The sequence below is a fragment of the Prionailurus viverrinus genome, chromosome D2 (assembly GCF_022837055.1).
Source record: "Prionailurus viverrinus isolate Anna chromosome D2, UM_Priviv_1.0, whole genome shotgun sequence".
Classification (NCBI taxonomy): domain Eukaryota; kingdom Metazoa; phylum Chordata; class Mammalia; order Carnivora; family Felidae; genus Prionailurus; species Prionailurus viverrinus.
This window is the reverse complement of record NC_062571.1, coordinates 8,603,494-8,616,527: the sequence shown is the minus strand read 5'-3', so window position 1 is coordinate 8,616,527 and position 13,034 is coordinate 8,603,494. Positions and strand designations below refer to the sequence as shown.

Sequence of the window (13,034 nt, the reverse complement as noted above, 5' to 3'; positions counted from 1 at the left end):
TGATTATAAAGTAAGGAATCTGGAAGGAAGGAGGGATGGAAGGAGGGAAGAAAGAACCAAGGAAAACAAGGAAGAAATCATGATACATCTATATTTTGCAGCATTATTTGAAAGCCTCGATACTCATGATAGTGAAATTGTTTTAATAGTAATAACACAATATAGTGCTAAGTGAAAAGGTAAGATGAAACTTTGAAAAGATTTTCCCCCAAATCTGTTAATAAAGTACATGTATATCCAGTGTTGAAGTATTTTACTTCTGCTTGGTTAGGTGGTATAAGATTGAATTTTTTCCCTTTTAGACTAACTGGCATTTTCCCAAAGTTCTTTAGTGTGTTCACAGTATCTCTACCCTGAAAAAAGTCCTTCATGATTCTAGTTGGTTTTGTTTGTTTGTTTGTTTTAAATTTTTTTTAACGTTTATTTATTTTTGAGACAGAGAGAGAGCATGAACGGGGGAGGGGCAGAGAGAGAGGGAGACACAGAATCGGAAGTAGGCTCCAGGCTCTGGGCTCTGGGCCATCAGCCCAGAGCCCGACGCGGGGCTCGAACTCATGGAGTGTGAGATCGTGACCTGAGCTGAAGTCGGACGCTTAACCGACTGAGCCACCCAGGCGCCCCAGTTTGTTTGTTGTTTTAAGACTACCGAGACCACAAACCAAAGACCACAAGCCAAACAGAAAAGGAAAGCTTGCGTACCAGATGGTTCAAGGCCAATTTCTCTGGAGGCTCCGGGGAACCTCAGAGATGTGGATTCTGGTTTAGTACCCGACTGTGGTTCTTCAGGAAAGAATTCATTAAATTCAGCCCATCCTTTATTAGGGCATCCAGTGCTGAGCTTATAAAGAGTGTGCTTCCCTTAAAAATGATAAAATCAATGGGGCGCCTGGGTGGCGCAGTCGGTTAAGCGTCCGACTTCAGCCAGGTCATGATCTCGCCGTCCCTGAGTTCTAGCCCCGCGTCAGGCTCTGGGCTGATGGCTCAGAGCCTGGAGCCTGTTTCCGATTCTGTGTCTCCCTCTCTCTCTGCCCCTCGCCCGTTCATGCTCTGTCTCTCTCTGTCCCAAAAATAAATAAACGTTGAAAAAAAAAATTAAAAAAAAAATGATAAAATCAAAAAACCCCAAGCTCCTGACTTTTCCTCTCAAATGAAAAACAGAAAAACAAAAGCTTGTAAGAACATTTCCATCTGGTCCGCATCCTTCACCGATGAAAATTCGCCAGCCACAGAATGAAATACCTTTACCCTGCCCCCTTCCCCCAAAGCCTTCTGTACCTTTTCTTCCTGGCTCCAGGCTCTAGCTACTTCTTGCTTAGGATTTCTAAAGTCTTCCCCTGGGGAGAGCCTGTGTGTGTCTGGAAGAGCTGCAAAATTTAAGATGCCTGAAACAATTATTATCAAGATTTAAGGTATATTAAATATTTAAGCAAAGACTGAAATCTGGCACTTAAGAAAAATCCATCTTGAGATTTTCAGAGACACTAGGCACAATTTCAAGACATCAATGCAAGAAAAAAACCTATACCTCATGGTTGGAGGCTGAGTGCTGCCCATCTCTCCTGCAGTGTTCTGGCATCGGCGGATTTACTGCTTAGACGTTGGCCTCCGCTCCTCTGGCCAACCTAGGAGTCTTTAGCAAACCCTCCTAGCCTGCATGATTGATTAACTAAGCCTTTCTTCCTATAGCAATAGATCATGCATTCTTGATAGAAAGAATAGAGCGTTTCTGCCCCTCACCAGAGCTTCTGAACCTGCCCCGGCCCACCCGCCCCCCCTCTCCCCCTCCCCACCCCCACTGGCACCAAGGAACCAGACCCTCTGTCGAAACTTCTGAACACCGAAATGACATCTGTAGCTGGCACCATGGCGTCTGCACGTCATCAAGAGATGTTACAGACCACTGCACTCCCTTAACTGATGTAACTGCCCTAACCCCCTTTATAAATCTCTGGTCCAGGCAGAAACCGTGGAGTTGGCCTTTGAGGGGCAAGAGTCCACCTTCTCCCCCGGCCAACAGAATAAAGCTCATATTCCTTTCCATTCAAAACTCGAATCTTAAGGATGGGCTTTTGGAGCAACGTGCAACCAAACTTGTCGGCCACAGGTTGCTGAGGACGAGTCGCTGGGTGCTGCTGCTGAGGGGTGCCTTTGTCTGTACTTGCAAATAGGGCGTGGAAGTGTATCCTGTCGAGCACAGCTGACTTCAGCCCTGCTGGTTTCCTGCTGGGGGAAAGGGAGACTTCAGCAGGAGAGCTTTGATCTTTCTGATGGGGGAACTCAACTGGGACGGCATGCTTTGGAGGAAGCACTTTGGAGGAAGCATGTGTAAGGAAGTTTGAGGTGGAGGAAAATTTAATGGAGGGAGGACCCACAGTGTAGCAGTCAGAGAACTAGAAATCTAAGTGACCGCTGCACTTGTGCGGCTTCAGGAGGACTGTGGCCCCAGTAACACCACCACTAGCTGGTACTGACGGAGAAGCTTTGCTCAGGGCTTTGTAGCGCCAGTTTACTGCCTTTGACCGCCATGTGAGAGATGGCCATTTCCCAGATGAATGAAAAAAGACTCGGCATGCTCACGCAACAGGCCCAAGGAGGCAAGTCCAGGTCTGTCAGACTTTTAAACCTCACTCATTTGATTGTGAGGCTTATGAGCAGAGAGTCTCTTGAGCTAAACTGCATGGTTCACTTACTCGCATGTAAGTTGGTGCAGTCACTGTGGAGAACAGCATGAAGCTTCCTCAAAAAGTTAAAAATTGAATGACCATGTGACCCAGGTATCCTACTTCCAGATGTATATCTGAAGGAATCAAAATCAGGGTCTCCAAGAGATATCTGCACACCTATGTTCATTGCAGTATTATTCATAGTAGGCAAGATATAGAAACAACCTAAGTGTCCATTGTCAATGAATGGATAAAGAAAACGTGATGCGCACACGTGCATGCACGCGTGCACACACACGCAGTGGAATATTATTCAGCCATAAGACAGAAAGAAATGTCACCATTTGTGACAACATTGGTGGGCCTTCAGGGCATCTGTGCTAAGTGAAATAAAGAGAGGAAGACCAATACTGTATGAACTCATTTATATGTGGAATCTAAGAAAGCTGAACTCGTAAAAGCAGAGAGTGGAATGGTGTTTACCAGAGGCTGGAGGGGTGGAGGGAGTGGGGAGGTGTTGTTTAAGGGTACAGACCTGCAGCCAAGTCAAAAAATATATTCTGGAGACCTAATGCCCAGCATTGTGATTATAGTCAACAACACTGTATTATAGACTCCAAAGTTGCTAATAGTTGAGGGGGTGAGTTGGTTAAGAAGGTGCTCCCAGAGAGAGGCGGTAAAGACAAAGCCTGCCCAAACGAGGAGAGTTAGCTTACTGTCTGTGTTTCTTTCTGAGCTCCCATCCAGTAGAACCAGGCTTGTTGAGCAAACTTGGAAATATAGTGTTTAGATTGAAGGCATTTTTTTGTGTGGAATTACCTACCTATCATTATCATTCTAACTGAACTATTGATGATAACTAAGAGTGTATGTGTGTAGACAGAAAGACAGAGAGATGTGTAAATATGCATCATTATAAATAAAGATGCATGTGTAAAAATATATGGATACACAGATATTTATATACATATTTACATCTCAATCGTCTATCATCTATCTATCTATCTATCTATCTATCTATCTATCGTCTATCCATCTAACTAATTATCTATCTGTCTCCCTCTCTGTCAATCTGCCTGAAAATCTTTACCTCAGACTCAAGAAATTCTTTCAATAGATTACTGGCCATCCTCACCTGGGGTAATCATAAGTTGGGAGCTAGCAAACTATACCTTGTGGCCCCAATCCATTCCTCTGTCTATTTTTGTATAGCCCTCAGGTTAAGAACACTTAAAAATTTTTTTTTTACAATTTTAAAGAGTTGTAAACACACACACACACACACACACACACACACACACACACACGTGACAGAGACCATCTACAGCCCACAAAGGCTAAAATATTTACTATCTGGCCCTCTGCAGAAAAAAGTTGCTGATGCCTATCATAAGTGAATTCAGTAAGTCTAAAATAGAATTTATTTTTCTCCACAAAACTCCTCCTCTTCCTCCTCCTCTTCTTCTTCTTCTTCTTCTTCTTCTTCTTCTAGTCCCTATAATCATGAAAGGCCCCATAATTTATCCAATTAGGCCATCTCATGGATTAGTAAAAATATGGGGGAGCGTTTCATATTTACTGCCTGCCATATCCAGATTTGCTTAAGGGAAACTTGTTACCATCAGAATACCCTTTTCTCAATGGGATGCCTTCTTCCCTCTTCTCCGTCCTCATCTATGAGCCCCACAATAGCAGCCACTCTTGGGATGTAGGACATAACGTTGTCTTCAGAGTTGATTTCAAGTGGCTGAGAGATGCTGTATTGCAGACGTAGGAATTGTTCCCATGTAGGACTTAACCCCTTTCTTAGTTCTTTCTGAAAGTAGCCTTTCGCTTTCCACACTCCACGGTCTTCGTGTCCATATGAGCTGATGTCATCAGACAGCAGGTATTCTCATTGGACTCCATAGCTGCCTTTAAAGAATTTAAACCACTATGGAAAACAATATGGAGTTTCCTTAAAACATTAAAAATAAAACTACATGTGATCCAACAATTCCACCTGTGGATATGCATCTGAAGAAAAGGAAGTCACTATGTTGAAGAGATATCTACACCCACTGTTCACTGAAGCATTATTCACAACAACCAAGACTTGGAAGCAACCTAAGCATCCATTGCCAGATGAATGAGAAAACAAATGTGGTATACGTATGATGGAATATTATGCAGCCATAAAAAGGGAAATGCTCCCATTTGTGGCAACATGGATGGACCGTGAGGGCATTACAGTATGTAAACTAAGTCAGGGAAAGACAAATACCATATGATCTCACTTCTATGTGGAATCTTAAAAAAAACCCAAACTCATAGAATAAGAGATCAAATTTGTGGTTACTGGAGGCAGGGGTACAGGAGAGTTGGGTGAAAGTGGTCATAAGTACAAGCCTCCAGCTATAAGACAGATAAGTACTGGGGATATAATCTACAACATGACTACAGTTAACACTATGCAGCGTGGTACTTTGAGAGTAGATCCCCAAAGTTCTCATCACAAAGGCAAACATTTTATTTATAACTGGATGAGGTGATAGATGTTGACTAAACATTGTGGCAATCATTTCATAACATGTAGGAATGTCAAATAATTATGCTGTACATCTTAAATAGTGTTGTCAATTACATCTCAATAAAATTGGAAGAAAATAAAAATAAAGGAACCATATTGAAGAACATTGATGGTACACCTTAGAGTCTGTTCAATTTATTCATTCCCATATGCTTTTGCATTTTGAATTTGTTTGGCTTTCTCCCCAGAGTAGTTTCAGATCTGGAGAACCAGGTAAGCTATTTTTGGTAAGAATTCATCAACGTTTTTAAGTGATTCAGAGCTTTTTCCAGATTTCCTGTGCTGTGTTAAACTTTGCCTGCACTAGAAAGTACATCTCTTACTATGGAATGTGCATCAACCCTCTATCAGTGACCTCTCTACTTTTTTCCTCATGCTGCTTCTGAAGTTTCAAGGCCAAAATAATTTAGGGTATTATTTGTTAAGATTCAGTTCAAAGAGCCTTCTCAGGAACTGGAGGGATTTCTCTGTTGGTTGTCCCTATCATTCTTTGTCGTTTGGCTAGAATCTCTGGTCTCCAACCCAGGGTCATGGCAGTTCACTGGTCTTTGCCAGTGTATTTGGAAGTCTGGAATCCTGCCTGAAGATGGGAACCTTCTTCACTCTCATTTCACCCTGTTTTCCACATCCACCTCTCAGAGAGAAATTTAATCCCTGGATGTTTCTCCAAAACTGTCCCCCAACCTCATGGCTGCCCAGGGCCGCCTCACACCCTGCATCCATCCCGCTCTAAGTGATAGTCCCTTTCGACTAAATTCACTGGAGATTAAATGCTCAGTGAGCTAAGCAGGAGGGAAGAAGGTGGCGTATATCATAGAAAAGGACAGGGAGGGCAGTGGACAGCCAGGTTTCTGTTCATCCCTAAAGCGCTGGACTTTGAAGTGAACATATCACACCAAACAAAATATCATGGCTGGTAAGTTTTGAACAATTCTCATCTCCTCTTCTTTTCAAAATTGCTCCACTTCTAATAATGCAGCTAAAAATGGCAGCTATTTTTCTGGGGGTACATGATCTTCTAGATAACAACTGATCCTTCACATAAGCCATGTTCTTTGTTTTTTTAATGTTTATTTATTTTTGAGAGAGAGACAGAGACAGAGACACAGAGAGAGAGAGAGAGAGAGAGAGAGAGAGAGAGAGCAGGGGAGGGACAGAGAGAGAGGGAGACACAGAATCGGAAGCAGGCTCCAGGCTCTGAGCTGTCAGCACAGAGCCCGATGCAGAGCTCAAACTCACGAACTGTGAGATCATGACCTGAGCTAAGACTGACGCTTAACTGACTGAGCCACCCAGGCACCCCCACATAAGCCATGTTCTTAAGCATATTTTATATGAGTTGCGGTAAAGCAGTTGACAAAAATCTCTTCCATTCTGTCTGTTTCCATTGTATATTCTTTTATAATATATTTGATATAATATACTTTTAATTTATTTAGAACATGCTTGTGTATTCTTTTAAATGATATTACATATAATATTTAAAATTAGCATTATTTTATATAGTATAAATATTTATATGTAAATACAGTATTGTTATAGCAATATTTAAATATCACATATACAATAAAAATGTATCAGAATATTGTATAGTATTTGTATTATTATCAGAATATATTTTCTATATAATATGTAAAAGTGGACATTCTATCACACATTACATAATATTCTGTTATATATCTATATAATCTGTGTTTTTTTAAGTTTATTTATTTTGAGAAAAGGGAGAGCATGTACAGGGGACGGGCAGAGAGAGAGGGAGACAGAGAATCCCAAGCAGTATTCACAATCAGCAGAGCCCAACTCGGGGCTGGAACTCACCAACCATGAGATCATGACCTGAGCTGAAATCAAGAGTCAGATGGTTAACTGACTGAGCCACCCAGGCAGCCCTATATTCATATAATTTGTATGTTTGTATCAATGATATATATTCTATGTGGTTCTATTAGTACTTTTTTTAACCTAAACTTTATATTTTTCACAGTTTAATTCTATTTTGTGAGATTTCTTGCCTTTTCCAAAGCATGAAGAACTATTTGGGGCCTGTCTTTATAATTCCACTTTTTTTTTGGCTAATATTCCAAACTAACATAATCTCATTATTGAGTCCTCTAGACCTGAAGTGAAATAGGGCAATATTCTAGCTGTGTGTCCTTGGGAAAGTTACTTAACCTCTCTCTGCCTCTGATGCTTATCATATTTGTTTGTATAAGGATTAAATGAAATTAAAAAAAAAAAAAAGCTTGGTGCCTGGCAAATTGTAAGACGCTGATCAATGTTAATTCCATTTTATGATTGCATGGCCATTATGCGGGCCTCCTCCAGAGCCCCCAACACACTGAAGCAGAGAGAGAGTTCTCTCCTCAGTCTTCTTTGTAGGCCTTCTGGACACAGTGACGACATCCCAGCTATTCTTGTTTTGGACTTGAGTTTTGGAGTCAGTCTAGCACGGCCTCTCTTGCTTGTCAGAGGTCTTATATAAGGAGACCACATGTCTTGTCCCCTCTTCTCTCTCTTCCTGTGTAGATGGGACATCATTAGAACTGAGAAGATTAAAGCACCCTTGATAATACATACTGCCTGAGAAAGAAACTCAGTAAATTACTTTGGTAAGAATCATTCTTTCTCTTGTTGTCACCCTCTTGCTGGTGTCTTGGAGACTCTTGGCCCTGAGCCTGATTTACACAAAGATTTATTCTGACCCAGGAGAGAGGGACTGAAGAAAAGAGGCAGATTTGTAGAACTGGTCCTCAAGACATCACCGTGCCCTCCACTTTTATGCAGTGTTCTGTATTTTCAAGTTAGCTTTGTAATTCAGCTAAGAGAGACTGGATCCCTTAAAAACAAAACAAACCAGGGATACTTGGGTGGCTCGGTCGGTTAAGCGTCTGACTCTTGATTTCGGCTCAGGTCATGATCTCGTGGTTCATGAGATCGAGCCCTGCGTTGGGCTCTGTGCTGAGAGTGTGGAGCCTGCTTGGGATTCTGTCTGTCTGTCTGTCTGTCTGTCTGCTCTCTCAAAATAAACAAAACCAAAACAACAAGTGGGGGCATGCTCCCATAAGGAGAGTGGGAAGGGACTGTTATTTGTATAAAAATGACCATAGAATAAAAGACACTGGGGCATGGGGGGGGGGGGGTTCAAACTGCAGTGTCTGCCTTGTTTACCTGGAAGGAATGCATGAATGAAGGGAGGCACCCGCTGCTCCCAGTCACAGCCCCAAACGCAGTCATGGGCAGAAAAGCACATTCTAAGTGATTTCCTCTGCTTAAAAATAATCATCAATAATGGATCAATGATGGTTCCCTGTGTTTTGTCTATTTTTTTTCTTGAGTGCTGAGGGGAAATTCAGGGAAACTGAACTCGGAAAACATATTCTGTCCATCCATCCATCCATCCATCCATCCACCCACCCTGCATCCATCATTTCTCTTCATTGTTAATTCAGTCAATATTTATTGAATTTCAACCATGTGTGAAGCATGGTTCTATACCTCTAATATTTGAATAGAATACAAATAAAAGTAAGGATAGCTAGCATTTATTGATCCTTAACCACGCTCTACAAATTCTTTTAATTGTTCTGCATATACCATTGTATTTCCTCCCTGAAACAGCTTTGTAATATGTCTTGTGATTATCCCCTTTGTAGAGATCAGGAAGCAGACTAAAAGGGATTAAATACCTGCAGAAGATCAATTTGCAAGCGATGGAACTTTGATTCAGTCCCGGTGGTCTGACTCCGGAACCAGAACTGGGGCTAGGGCAGGTGAGTGAGGACCTACGGTGTAAAATTTAAGGAGACGCTCGGTCTCAGGGTGGTATAAACACTGCCCTTGCACGCATGACCTTTAGTGTGTTTCCTTAAATGATGGGCCCAAGTACATCCACACTCCTCTCACCCTATCTTTTCTGAGCCCTGCCCAGCACCTCCATTTTCAAACACTGCCCTTTGTAGGTGAACTTTCTCTCCACAATGATGCTCTGGAATAGAAAGGTCACACTGTGACCTGAGCTGGCAGTGCTGTCACACAAACTTGGAGGTTGAGGGCTGGCGATAACGTGGAAATAAATGAAGTCATAACAAAGCCTTCGTTCACTGCAGTTAGAGGGTTCTTGCTGAAGCACCTGGCATACCTCGGCGGTTTGATAGCCTCTGAGTTGGGATGGGATGTAAATGGATCCCTTGGTAAAACTTACATACTTTAAATAAACTGAAGCCTAAAAGGGTAAAATAATTGTCAAGACTAGAATTGGCAGAAATAAAACTAGATCCATGAATTTCTGAGTCCCTGGTTTCAAGAAGTGTGTCTGATTATTGGTCGGGGTTCAGTGAGAGAAATGGAGCCCCTGGGAGGTATATATATGTATATCTTATAGGAATTTGGTTTTACGAAGTTGTGAGATCTGGCTAAACAGTCTCTGTGGGGCTCCTGTCTTCCTGTCTGATGCTGGAGCATAAAGTCTGCATGAGGGCAGTGGAGAAAGGAAGGTGGACGTGACACGGGGAGAAAGGGACAGTCTGGGGCCATGCACTCTGCATTCCCACAGCAATGGACTGGATTCCAAGCCAGCTGTCACTGCTTCCCAATTTCTTCTGGAGGAGAAGCTGGTGTCCTTAGCAAGGAGCTAAGAGCACACTGGCCCAAGACTCGGAGAAGCTGAAGAAGGATCCAGGGCAAGGTGGAAGAGTTGTGGGTCTGGCACACCAAGGGTTTCAGCCAGAAGATTAGCAACAGTGTGCCATGAGCTACAAAAACACCTGTCCTGCCCTTCCAGGCATCACAAGCAAAATGACTTCTTTTCTACCCCCCAAGTCGCATACAAAGATGTGTCCTGAGACACCCTGCCTGGGAACATGCAGAGAAGGAAATTCTGGGAAACGGTTCAGTCTAGTCAAGTTGACACATGACAAAGCCCTCACAGTTCACAACTATCCCTCCTTTTTGCCTAACTCAGTTGCTACTATGTGAGCCTGTATGCAGTGCCTCCTAAAACTGAATGCCTTTTCATCTTAGAAAATGTTGAAGAACAAAAGTGCATTTTTATTTTTGGTATGATGGCAGGAATCATAGCACTGGAAGCCAACATATTAGGATTAATGTGGCTATAAAGATGAGAAGTCCAACAAAGAGACCCTTAGTAGTTGACCATAACTCTCTCCAAACCAGGAATGTAACCAATCATTGAGAGAGAGAGAGAGAGAGAGAGAGAGAGAGAGAGAGAGAGAGAGAGAGGGATCTTGTGGACCTCAGTTTGATCCTTCATATCTTTTAATAGCCCTGTGACATTTTTGATAATCTGGGATGTATACACAGCACTCTGTTTTAATAATGGCACATGCGCCATCTTGTGTCGCTGTTAGGACATTGAAAGCCATTCTGTTTTGTAGAACCACTTTGTGTATCTGTGCGACTTCAGTATTACATAAGGAGAAGCTGTTCTGTGAATCAGCGAGTGCCTTTAGGGTGTATTTAGTAAGGGCTTCCATAAGCCAAATTACACTTTCAAATTACAAATGGAGGAAAAATGGACACCAAATGATCATGCCATTGGAAAACAGACCATGTCCATCTTTGTTTTCAATTGGGAAGATTAGCTGGGGTAGTGACGGTTTTCATAACACACCCATGAGTCCAGGCAAAACCTGAGGTAGGACGACCTGTCCACCTTGGAGAAAGCCAGAGTCACAGGTTATCCCACATTACCAGCGTCTTTCGTTTCAAGCTGGCCATCTGATTCCAGGTCGCCTTATCCAACCAGCAGCAAACCAGTCAGCAGCCTGAAGCAAAATGGTGTGAGAACAACTTTCTAATGACAGCCATCCTAAATGTCACATGCTATTTGCCCAGGTATCATATGTATGATTTCTTTGCTCCCAGCATAAAATTGACTTTTGACTGAGCTATCCAGTGGTGGGTATGAGCCATAAATATGCATCCCAAATTTGATATATGCCTTCCGCGGTATAGTGATAAGTAGCATTTTGGAACTTAGGCACTTGTTGGCAGGAATCAATTTGTGGGTTTGTAAAGTTAGCCAATATTTTAATAGTTTGAGGGTATGAAAAAGTCTGGTTATGTCCTGGTAAGTTCCATGTCCTATTGATCATGGGTCAAGAAGAAACATTCTGATTAGTGATAGATTTATCACGAAACGTAGTATCATTATGTGTTATTTCTGAAATATAAGTATATAGAGAGTGTCAATCAGTGCCTTGTAAAGGGGAAACCCACCAGGGAGGCCCGGATGTACTTGACGTGGGCAAAACTTCACATACCCAACAAGCTGTCTGATTTTGTAGTTCAGCCCCTTGTAGGAAGGAGTTGTCAGCAAAGATAGGTGAAAACAAAGAGAAAATATGCAATCTTCATCATCATCTGAAGAGGAATTTAAGATCTTCTACAGGTGCACAGGAGCAAGAAGACACTTTAGTTTGCTCATTGGTATCCTGAGTGCTCACACTCTGTTTCTCTTTCTCTCTGAAAAATGAATAAACATTAAAAAAACATTTAAAGTATGGTTAGTTTTCTCTACCTTCCCAGAGGACTGTGGATGCCAGGCTGAACATCGAAAATGTTTAATTTTTAAAAACAATTTTTATGTTTATTTATTTCGAGAGAGAGAGAGCGTGAGCGGAGAAGAGACAGAGAGAGAGGGAGACACAGAATCCGAAGCAGGCTCCAGACTCTGAGCTGGCAGCACAGAGCCCGATGTGGGGCTTAAACTCACGAACCACAAGATCGTGACCTGAGCCAAAGTCGGACACTTAATCGGCTGAGCCACTCAGGCGCCCCTGAAAATATTTAATTTTTAAAGCTTGTGCTATTGTTGAGTTTTTGCGCAGAAGGACAATTGTCACTTTGGAAAGATTGTGGAAGGCCAAATCTAGGAATAATTTCTCACAACAAAACTTTGGTTACTTTCATGGCTCTTTCAGTTTTTTTGCGGAAAGGCCTCAATCCATCCAGCGAAAGTACCCACAAACATGAGTAGGAACTTACAGCCTTTGCAAGGAGGCATTTGTGTGAAACCAAGCTGCCAGCCCTCTCCTGGATATGATCCATGCCTTTGGATTGGTTTCAGACGTGGGGGAGGGTGGAATGTGCCTCCCGGATTTTTACTAGGACACAAACAATACAGGATCAGCAGACCTGTTTCTTGTAGTCGTTAAGTTTACTCCATCAAATATATTTTTAATTAGAAGCTTTCAAGCATTTTTGCCCAAATGAGTAGCCTGGTGTAAACCCCGTATTACCTTCCATTGGTTATTTTTGAGTATAAAGACTTTCCCTTCATTAGTAACAAGCCAGTCCCGTGCATTTTTGCAATATCCTCGTTCCAGGGCTATGCGAATTTCCTGGTCTGAATAGACTGGAGTCTATGGACTTTTTTGGCGTTGAGGCTGGTATCAAACTTAATATTTGTTTATTTTGTGCTGCCTGTTTGGCTGCACAGTCTGCCAGATTGCTTCCTTAAATTCTAAGGTCATGTCCTTTGGATGTCCTTCAAGGTGAATTACAACTACCTCCTTTGGTAGGTGGACCACCTCAAGAAGAGTAATGATTTCAGGCCCATATTTGATTGGGGAGTTATGGCTTGATAACACTCCCCTTTCTTTCCAGGTTGCTCCACCGGAAAGGTGGCACCAGAAAAGCATATTTGGAGTCAGTATAAATATTCATTGTCAGGCCTTTTGCCAGTTGAAGAGCACGAGTTAAGTGCTATTAATTCAGCCTTTTGAGCAGAAGTTTTTACTGGAAGGGTTTTTGCCTCAATGGCCTTAATTAAACTGTAG

The 13,034-nt window shown here is 42.3% G+C and overlaps 1 long non-coding RNA gene across 1 annotated transcript in view; it reads left to right on the top strand.

The window, feature by feature from the left end:
- The window catches only part of LOC125147532 (uncharacterized), an 83,628-nt gene that overhangs the window by 56,699 nt on the left and 13,895 nt on the right, over positions 1–13,034 (top strand). Inside the window, exon 2 of the long non-coding RNA XR_007145230.1 lies at positions 8,889–9,005. This is a non-coding gene — a long non-coding RNA (uncharacterized LOC125147532). The remainder of the gene's footprint in view (positions 1–8,888; positions 9,006–13,034) is intronic.